Source organism: Dioscorea cayenensis, unplaced genomic scaffold, assembly GCF_009730915.1.
Source record: "Dioscorea cayenensis subsp. rotundata cultivar TDr96_F1 unplaced genomic scaffold, TDr96_F1_v2_PseudoChromosome.rev07_lg8_w22 25.fasta BLBR01001915.1, whole genome shotgun sequence".
NCBI classification, from domain to species: Eukaryota; Viridiplantae; Streptophyta; class Magnoliopsida; order Dioscoreales; family Dioscoreaceae; genus Dioscorea; species Dioscorea cayenensis.
Genome location: NW_024088306.1, coordinates 1 through 10,778, shown reverse-complemented (window position 1 = coordinate 10,778; position 10,778 = coordinate 1). Strand labels below are relative to the sequence as shown.

Genomic DNA, 10,778 nt, shown 5'->3' with positions numbered 1-10,778 from the left:
CCATCGAGTACAAGTACAGAATCTCCTGACGGCTCAAGACACCAGTACTGTCACCACGACCATTCACCGACATACTCATGATGGCGTGCAAATATCTGTATGCAGGTCGAGAAAGGCACGTGGCCTTGGACACCCCCGGCTCGTACTGACCTTGACCACATAGCACTCTGTAAGCTCTCTGCGGGGTCAAGGTTCCAGGATAATCAGTAGGCAACTGTGCATACTCCTCTGTAGCTGTGAATGCCTCCTCATATAGGCCAAGTAGTACGGAAAACTATGTAATGCTCAAGCTATGGTGGCGTCCAAATACTCTGAACTGAATGGTGCCCAAACTGTCGAAGCTCGCATACGCTCTATCAAGCTCGAACGAGGAGAGCACCTCTAGTGTAAACTCTCGGATTGCTGGCTCTCTAATAGACAGCAACTGCCGCCAACTGCCTTCTGAAACTAGATCCTCGATCTCATCGGTGAACTCATCACCCTGCTGAAGCTCCCGAAGTATAGTGGCGTCCAGAAATCGAGTCTGTCCGAAACAGAGTCTCGACAATCGCTCAAAACGGACCTGATGTTCGGGAATCGCAAATCGCATGCCCTCGGGCTCAGAGGATGACTCACGTGGCCTCTTATCAGCTTGCTTCTTTGACCTAGGTGCCATGATCTGCCAAATTTAAACAAAATTAGTCAAACAAGTTGATAAAACAATACTGCAGAAATCCACACGGTCGTGTGGAATTTCTGCACGCCCATGTAGATTCACGGGGCATGAGAACCGCACGGCCAGGCATCAACAATCCAAAAATACAACTCAATAATATCTCTAACTTCGCTCTAAACATAAATCATTGTTCCAATTGAAGAAACGAAGCATTATTAACCAGATTAATCAATAGAAATCATGAATTGACAAAGAAGATGATGAAAAAGGATTTACCGACGAGGAGGAGTAAGAAAATGAAGAGCCGGCCGAAAAACTTCGCTATAATCCCACTAAACTAACGCAATGGACTCAGAGAGTAGTGTGAGAGTGTTTTCAAGTGAAAAGGAGTTGTGAGGAGGGCGAGAAATCATCCTCTTTTAAACAGAACTCGTGACTTTTGACGTTCTGTGCATCCACACGGGCGTGTGGAAATTCCCCACGCCCGTGCGCCTCACTTCAAAAGCTCCACAGGGGCGTATGCACGCCCCTATGTGCTCTCGGGAAACACTCTCACTGACTTAGAATGATCTCCCACGGGCGTGCGGAAAATATCCACGCCCGTGTGCCAGACCCACAGGGGTAGACGCACGCCCCTGTGGCTTCCCTGGACATCCGAGAAAGATATCAAGTCTTCCACATGCCCGTGCGGAAATCCCCCACGGACGTAGACATTCACAAGCCTAATTCACAGGGGTAGCCGCACGCCCCTGTGTTTTGTCGGGATGGAGGGAGCAACCTGCAGAGTTTCGCACGGGTGTGCAGAAATTACCCACGCCCGTGTGTGGTTCACAAGGTCACCCACAGGGGCGAGTCCACGCCCCTGTGTGTTCTCGGGAAAATCTGCCCAACTCTGCAGGAAGGCACACGCCCGTGCGGAAATTACCCACGGGCGTGCGCCAGTCGGATGGTCGTCCACAGGGACAGCCGCACGCCCCTGTGCCCTCTCTGGATGAGTTCACAGTACACATCCACGGGCGTTCGGAAATTCCACACGCCCGTGTGTTTTCTCTGGATGACTTAGAAAAACCTGCAGGCTCTGTAGAACTAGTCTGAACATGTCTACATACTCAGAGCCTACCCTATTATGCAAAAATTTACGGATAAAAAAACACAAAAATAGAACTCAAATGACCAAACTTCGCCAATTCGCAACAAAACACACAATGAATTCTTTTAAAAACCCACAATAAAATCGCAGCACAAGCACTCAACAATTGAAACACCAACACTTAACAATTTATTCATGCAAACAAACTAAACTAAAAGGTACGAAAACAGTAAACACTTGGGTTGCCTCCCAAGAAGCGCTTGTTTAACGTCACTAAGCTTGACGTATCTTTCTTTCCTCACAGAGGTTCATGAATGAAGGTTGCCCTCTTACCCATAACTTGAAAGCATGATGAGCAAAGCCTCTTGAGGGTAGAGGGTGTACTATCGGGCTTCGGACCACCTAGAAATCATTCGTCCAACTTCCTTGGCTCATGTATGTCTCAAACAGTCTTGGGGCGTTTTTGGTGGCGTCTCCTAGCCCTCTTCATTTTCAGGAGCACCTTCTTCAAGATCCCCGGGGTAAATGTTTCCTCTCCATTCGAACCAAGCATCATTACCTCTTCATTGCTCTCCTCTTGGTCGAACAAACCTTCATATGGATCCGGGTTGAACATTTCCTGTATATATTCATCAACAATCTCATCAGTAGTGTCTAGAAAATACAAAGTGTCATCAAAATTGAGAGAATGCCGCATGGCTTCAGCAAGGCGGTAAGTGAGCTTATCGTCTCCCACTCTCAATGTGAGCTCTCCGCCGTCCATGTCAATCAATGCTTTGGAAGTCCGCAAGAACGGTCTCCCAAGTATCAAGTGTACATCTGCATCCTCATCGACATCTAGCACTACAAAGTCAACCGGAAAAATGTATTTGTTCACCTTGACAAGCACGTATTCAATGATGCCTCTCGGATGTCGTACCATTCGGTCCACCAATTGTAAAGTCATCCAAGTAGGCCTAGGCTCACCCAAGACTAGCTTTTGGAAGAAAGTATATGGCATGACGTTGATACTTGCCCCTGAATCCGCCAATGCCATTTCCTCACCTAAGTTGCCGATGTTACACGGAATAATGAAGCTTCCCGGGTCCTTCTTCTTATTCGGCATGTTCTTTTGCAACACCGCCGAGCATGAAGCATCAAGCACCACTGAAGCACTCTCCTCCAATTTCCTCTTGTTGGTCAAGAGGTCTTTCAGGAACTTCGCATACTTAGGCATTTGAGCCAAAGCCTCAACAAAAGGAATGTTGATGTGGAGTTGCTTGAACAAACTCAGGAACTTTTTATACTGTTCATCCCCTTTGTCATTCTTCAATCTAGAGGGATAAGGGATTCTTGGCTTGAAAGGTTGGGGTGCCACCTCTTTCTCTTTGTTTGCTCCCTCCTCAACCTCTATAACCTCGGGTGCATGTTCTTTCGGTATCTCACTCGGAAGCCTCCCTTCAACCTCACGACCACTTCTTAAAGTGATCACCTTCACATGTTCTCTAGGGTTGGTTTCCGTGTTGCTTGGTAAACTTCCATGTGGCCTTTCGGAAAGAGATTTCGCAATTTGCCCCACTTGATTTTCAAGGTTGTGCAAGGAGGCGGTGTGATTGCGAAGTGTAGCCTCGACTGATTCAAACCTTGTATTTGCCGATTGAACAAATCTAGCCAAGTTCTTCTCCAAATCCGTCATTCGTGTTTCCAAGCCTGAAATTCTGTTTTCCACTTGAGGGGCTTGTTGTTGTTGTTGGAACCCCGATTGCCCCATGGTCTTTTGTGGTCCTTGATTACTCCATGAAAAGTTAGGATGATTCTTCCAACCTGAATTGTAGGTGTTGCTGTATGGATTCCCTTGAGGTCTCATGCCATTACCTACAAAATTAACATTCTCAACTGAAGAAACATTACCTATGACGATTGGGCAATCAGAGGGAGCATGTCCTCCACCACAACCGGTGCAATTTGTCACGGCCACAACTCTATTCGAAGTTATAAGATCTAGCTTCTTACTCAAACTCTCCACTTGGGCCGCCAATGAAGTTACCACATCAATTTCATGGAGACCGGCCACCTTTTTCTTCTCCCTAGCGTTCCACTGGTAGCTATTTAACCCCATTTCCTCAATCAATTGACGAGCCTCGTCGGGGGTCTTGCTACCTAAGGTACCTCCTGCCGCCGCATCCAAGAGTTGCCTTGTACTCGGGTTCAAACCATTGTAGAAGGTTTAAACAATCATCCATTACGGGAATCCGTGTTGCGGACACTTTCGCAGGAGTTCCTTGAACCTTTCTCATGTCTCAAATAGAGACTCCAATTCTAACTGCATAAAGGATGAGATCTCATTCGTAAGCTTTGCTGATTTTCCGAGAGGGAAATAATGGGCTAGAAAAGCTTCTACCATCTCCTCCCATGTACTGATTGATGCTCTAGGTAATGAGTGTAGCCACTGCTTCGCTCTCCCCTTTAAGGAAAATGGGAAGGCTCTCAACTTGATGGCATCATCCGTCACACCATTTATCTTCAGCATGTCACACACCTCGAGCAAGCTCTCTATGTGATTGTTTGGATCCTCATCGGCCAAACCGTTGAATTGTGCGGACTGCTGCAGTATATGGATGAATGCCGGCTTTAGTTCGAAGTTTTGAGCTTTAATTGGGGGGCGCATAATACTCGATTGTGTCCCCAACACTGAAGGTCTGGCATAATAGGATAGTGTTCGTTGTTGCTCATTTTGTTCTGCCATGTTTTCAGATCCTTCTACTTCCAAATTAGCTGGATTAGGCTGTTCTTGTACAGGTTCTTTCCCTTTCCTTCAAAGTGTACGTTCAAGCTCAGGGTCTCCTTCAATCAATATTGATGGATTCCCTCGGGTCATAACATGGAGCTGCACCAAAAATAAAGAAAAAGAAAATGAGAACGATGATAGAATAAGAAGATATAAATTAGACTGTGTGGTGAAATAGCTAAGAAAACAAAGTGCAAAGTATCTCTAAACGCCTAGCTCCCCGGCAACGGCGCCAAAAACATGACAAGGTCACCTTGCGTATATCCCGCAAGTGCACGGGTTTGTCGAAGTAATAATCCTGGGTGAGCGGGGTCGAATCCACATGGAGTAGGGAGTAAACACACTTAATTCGATTCTTAGCTATGTGGAGTATCAACAATGATAAGTGTGGTAATGATTCAATTCTCAGAAATTAAAAGCAACAAGTAAGAGAGCAAAAGTAAGGAGGAGGCAAGGCAATCGATAAAGATGGGGTACTCGGATGATGCTTCACCTAGGATAATCGCTTCAAGTGAAAGAACTCTCTATTATGCTTCCTAATCAATGCAATGGTGAGTCATTGAAATCCTTACATACATAGTCCCAAATCTAAGGTCAACTATGCCTAACTCTATACATGTCCCAGAAGACAAATCGAACAATCTCAACACCTCGCACTCACATAGAGTTGCAATGAGCTCTAGGGATTCCAAGTGATAAATCTCTTCCTAGATTTAGACCTAACCCTTTGGTCCAGGCGGAATGTCCCTAGCCACAATTAAGCCCTAGATACTAAGATCCCCTCAACGCTTCACTCCATTGCACGCACAACTAGGCCCCAGCGAAGGTTCATCCCTTAGACCATTCACTCTATTATAGCCGCAAAGAACTCAAGGAACGGAGGTAGAATCTATCACGTCGGAGGGGAAAGGGGACGCTCCTGTACTTCTCGACTCACCCTCTCAACCCTCTCCAACCTAGCTTTGTCTAACGCTCGTGGTGTGTCACTCACTCACAAGGTTACCAACAAGAACTCTCAACCCTAGTGTCACTCTAGGGGAAATGTTCATACAATCAAGCATTCAAGGTTGGAACTCACAATAAACATCAATTTATTGAAAGCATAATAAAGAAGTTCAATGAAGCGAATACATCCTAGGGTTCACAATCACCCAAGTACCCACTAGGGGTTTAGCTCTCCATGGAGCTAAGTACAATCAAAGAAATCGAATGTAAAAGTAATGAATCCATAAAGAAACCCCCTCGATGGTCGTGTCGATGGTCTTGTTGAAAGTCCTCTACTCGTCGTCCAAGGATTCCTTCGTCTGGTATAGGATACGCCTCGATCGAAGCTCCCCTACCAACCTTCTTCCTAATGGAATCATGATGTCAGAGCCATAGAACCTCTCCAAAACCTTGGCCAATACCCCTCGAAACCCTAGCCGAAGCCCTCTTGCAAGTTGGGGAAAAGATGGAGAAAAGAATACCAAAATCAGGGCTGAATCGGGGCAACTCCACGGGCGTGGATGATACACGCGCCCGTGCGTAATTTCCACACTGGCGTGGATAATTTCCACATGCCCGTGTGGATTCTCTGTTTCTCTGGTTTCTCGGCCGACTGTGAACAGTGCTGCTACAGTACTTGCCAATTCCATACTTTCATCGGGGTAAGACAAACGGGCACACGTTCACGTCGTGAATCACTTGCTTCTTCAATGATATATATGTTGGTGGAGCTCCTGTTCTTGTATGCATAACACGGAATGCTTGAGTGTGACTACCTTTGTGCCCCTCCAAATGGATGTACTCACTCGAATACGAGGAGGTTGGCACACGCTCTAGCATCTCACACCTGTCCTATGTCTTCGCGTTTGAACCTTAGCAAGATCTCTTCCAAAATGGGTGCATTATGATCCACATTGGCCTATTTCCTTCATACTCAGCCTCTCAACCATACCTCCATAAAAGTAACATAAAAACACACATATTAATGTAAAAACCTGAGAAAAGTAATGCTCAACATAAGGAATTAACGTTTCGCATTCATATCGCACAAGCACTTATCATTCACCTTAGTTGCAATGGTTATATTCTTAAGTTTAGGAGAATTTTTAACATTGAATGTTCTCATTAAACTCTTTTGAGAACTCAAGTTTGATGTTTAAGGGACTAATTAGTTTTGTTTATTGTGTTACTTTTACTGAAAAAAGGAAAAGAAAAAATTATTTACTTGTTGGTAATACATTGGGGGTGGAAAGAGCTACCGCCTATGAAGTATGAAGCTACTCTCATAGGTCGGATACTAGTTATGACCTAATGAGAGAAAGAGCTATCTCATAGGATGAGTGAAAGCTACTACCCCGGTAGAAAGATCTACCACCTCGAAAGTGTGAAAGCCACCTTAGCGGCTGCTTTGGAAAGGACTACCTTAGAGGATGTGTGAAGCTACTACAATCACTTCGTTTTGTGGTGTTTTGTAGATAAATGAGTCCCTTATACTTAGAACTTTGAGGAGTATAAGTTGGGTCGACTTGAATGAGTTTACACACAAATGATTTTTGGTTTGTTGTCGTTTTTTATTCGAGTTTTCAGCTAGAGCAATGATTTTTTGTATTTGGTGTTGAAATTCCCCTTACTTGTAGAATGCTCTCCTTGCATTCTTTGGTGAACCTAAGGCTAAGAACTTTCAATATTTCCTTCTTCTAGGCTTTAATGTTTTATTTTTGCTTGAGGACAAGCAAAAGCTTAAGTGTGGGGCAGTTTGATAAGTACTTGTGTATTAGTAATATGAAGTATTCTTTTCTTACAATGAGCATTACTTTTATCAGATTGTAGCACTAATATATGTGTATATGTTTTACTTTTGTGCATGTAGGGCTATGGAGACAAATATAGAGGAAGGAAGCCAAAGTAGATTGCGATTGCACTTTGTTGATGAGATCTTGGAGTAAATAAACGTGAAAATCCAAGTTGTGCTCGAAGATACATGAATGTGTGCCAACCTCCATGTGCTCAAGAAATTACATGGTTTGGAGGGGCACAAAGGCAGTCACATTTGCATATTCTGACTTGTGCAATGCTAGCAAGACCTTCATCAATGCTATCCCTGTTTGAAAAAGCAACGCGATCTACGGCATAGACGTGTGCCCGTTTATGTTGCCTCGATGAAAAGTGTGGATACGGGAGTGTTTTTGGTGGAGTACTATAGCAGGTTAATGTAGCAAATCGTGGTAGCAATTTACTGTAGCAATTATTATTCACAGACCACAGAAAATCAGATTCCTATAGATTCACAAGGGCGTGTGGAAATTCCACACACCCGTGTGGATTCCCGATTCCAGCTCTATATAAAGCCGTGACTTATACCGATTGGGGGATCCTTTTTTCCATCCTTTCTCCATATTTTCACCATCTTTGGAGGCACCCACGGCTAGGGTTTGGAGAGGCTTTGGCTAGCTCTTTGGAGAGGTTTTACTGCCTTCGAGACAGCGTTCCTTTATAAGAGAGTTATTGGGGGAGTTTTCATCAGCACCGATTTAGAGAGGCGTGCCCTAGGCTTGACAAAGGAACCTTTAGAGAAGACACGACCACTCCACAAGACCATCAGCATGAACACTGAGGGGGTTTTATTCATGGATTGCATATCTTTACTTTTGATTTCATTATTGATTGTATTGTGCTCCATGGAGAGTTAAACCCTAGAGGGTACTTGGACTTGTAAACCCTAGGATACTATTGTTTCATTGACCTTTCATTATGCTTTCTTTAATTGATGTCTTTAATTGAGTTCCAATCTTGAATTCTTATTGAGTTGATTTTCCCTTAGAGTGACACTAGGGTTGAGAATCCATCTTGGTATCCTTTGTGGTTGAGTGACACACCATGAGGGTTAGACAATGCTACATTGGAGAGGGTTGAGAGGGTGAGTCGAGATGTAGCAGAGTGTCCCCTTTTGATAAGTGCTTTAGTGAACATGTTTTTATACGTGTTTTACATGCATTGAGCATCATTTTATGTATGGTTTATGTCTCATATCGTGTATTGGGTGTTCTTTTATGCATATAGGTTGTAGATACCATAAAGGAGTAAAAGGGAGCAAAGATAGGATATAAAGACACAAGGTTTGGAGTTCTTGTGCAATTCAACGAGCAAGACATAAGAGGAATTCACGAACGTGAGGATGTGTGCCAACTTCCAAGCAAAGTCAAGTTAATTCACTATTTGGAAAGGCACGAAGGCAGTCACATTCTCAAATTCCTTCTCCTTGTGAAGATTTCAAGACCTCTCAAAGACACGTTGATGAAGAAAAGTCTTATAGCCTACCACAAGATAATGTACCCGATTATGTACCCGGTTACTATAGCATACTGTAGCAAAGTTACTGTTCACACGACCGCGTGGAAATTCCTGCAACCCACGCGGGCGTGTGGAAAATCCACATGGGCGCGTAGGGGCACGTGACAGATGCGATTTGGAGCTTATAAATAGCCGTTCTGCCCCCAATCTTTCTCATCTTTTGTGCGGTCCTTGAGGGGTGAGATGGCTATGGTTTGGAGAGGAGGTCTTTGCGGCTTTGGAGACGCTTTGTCACCAACTTTGATCAATTCCTCCTCCATCATAGCATCAAGGAAGCCACCGGTGAACCTAGCTTTGGAGTGGGTCCTTCAAGACATCGAAGCTCTCCATCAAGGCCATCACCTTTCCTCTCTGGTATGATTTATCCTACCTCCATGTTCCAAAAGTTCCTTGAGGTCACTATAGAGTGAAGTGCTAAGAGACAAACTCTACTGAGGCTTAGTTGTACAAGCAGCAGAGTGAAGCATTGAAGTAATCCTTAGTATCTGGGGCTTAATTGTGACTAGGGGTCTTTCACCTAGACCAAAGGGTTAGATCTATATATAGGAATAGGGTTTATCACTTGGAGTCCTTAGAGCTTTATGCAACCTTGCATAGTGTGAGGCATTGAGACTGAGCGATTTCTTCACCGGGCCATAGTGTAGGGTTAGTCACGATTGACCTTAGGTTTGGGACCGTGTGATTTAGGATTTCCAGGACTCATTATACATCAATTAATAGACATAATGATTGGTTTTGTACTTGAAGCACTAGTCCCAGGGTGAGCAATGTCCGGGTACCTCATTTTCTGTTGATTATCTCTCCTATCATTTACTTGCGCTCTTTTTTCCCTTTCTTATTTCTATTTTCATTGATTCTTGTTCACACCACTATTGATTCATCTTCACTTTAGTTAGATAGCAATCTTTGTGTTTCTGATCACTTTTCCATGTGGATAAGATAATCCACTCACCTGGGTATTATTACAACGACAAACCCGTACACTTGTGGTCAACACGCAAAGGGGTGTTGTTAGTGACTTCACAATTTGTCCCACTTGGTTCTCCAGGTTATGCAATAATGCATTGTGGTTGAGAAGTGTGGCTTCAACCGACTGAAATCTGGTATCCGATGATTGAATGAACTTGGTTAGTCCCTTATCCAAATCAATCATCTGGTTCTCTAACCCTGAAACGATGTTTTCTATATTCGGGGATTGTTGTTGTTGTTGTAAACCCGGTGGTGCCATAGCCTTCTGTTTCCCTTGATTACTCCAAGAAAGGTTAGGATGATTCCTCCACCCCGGATTGTAGGTATTGCTATACGGATTTCCTTGACCCCTCATTGCATTTCCTACAAAATCTACCTGTTCCACTGAAGTTGTACCACCAATAGCAATCGAGCAATCAGATGAAGCATGTCTTCCCCCACATCCAGTGTAACTCATCACTGCCACCAATCTAGGAGAAGTTAGAGTGTCTAACTTCTTGCTCAAAGACTCAACCTTGGTCGCCAATGATGTGACGGTATCTATCTAATGAAGTCCAGCTACCTTCTTCTTATCTCGTGTGTTCCACTGATAACTGTTGATAGCCATCTCTTCAATGAGCTGTTAGCCTTCTTCGGGGGTCTTAGTACCTAAGGTACCTCCTGCTGCAGTATCAAATAATTGCTTCATGCTTGGGTTCAAACCATTGTAAAAAGTATGGATAATCATCCAATCGGGGAACCCATGCTAAGGACATTTCCGGAAGACATCCTTGAACCTATCCCACATCTCAAAAAGAGACTCCAATTTTGATTGCACAAAAGAGGATATTTCATTCCTAGGCTTCATAGATTTTCCAAGAGTGAAATATCAGGCAAGGAAAACTTCTACCATCTCCTCCCAAGTTGTGATCGATACTCTAGGTAATGAATGTAGCCATTGCTCAAAAACTTGATCGCTTCCC

At 44.1% G+C, this 10,778-nt stretch overlaps 2 non-coding genes across 2 annotated transcripts; both read left to right on the top strand.

Annotated features, from left to right (window-relative positions):
- Positions 1 to 3,973: 3,973 nt before the first annotated feature.
- On the top strand, positions 3,974 to 4,080 carry LOC120257154. The gene has a single exon (XR_005535547.1). It is a non-coding gene; the product is annotated as a small nucleolar RNA R71 (small nucleolar RNA).
- A 6,473-nt stretch (positions 4,081 to 10,553) lies between these two features.
- LOC120257155 lies at positions 10,554 to 10,659 on the top strand. The gene has a single exon (XR_005535548.1). It is a non-coding gene; the product is annotated as a small nucleolar RNA R71 (small nucleolar RNA).
- The last annotated feature ends 119 nt before the right edge of the window (positions 10,660 to 10,778 follow it).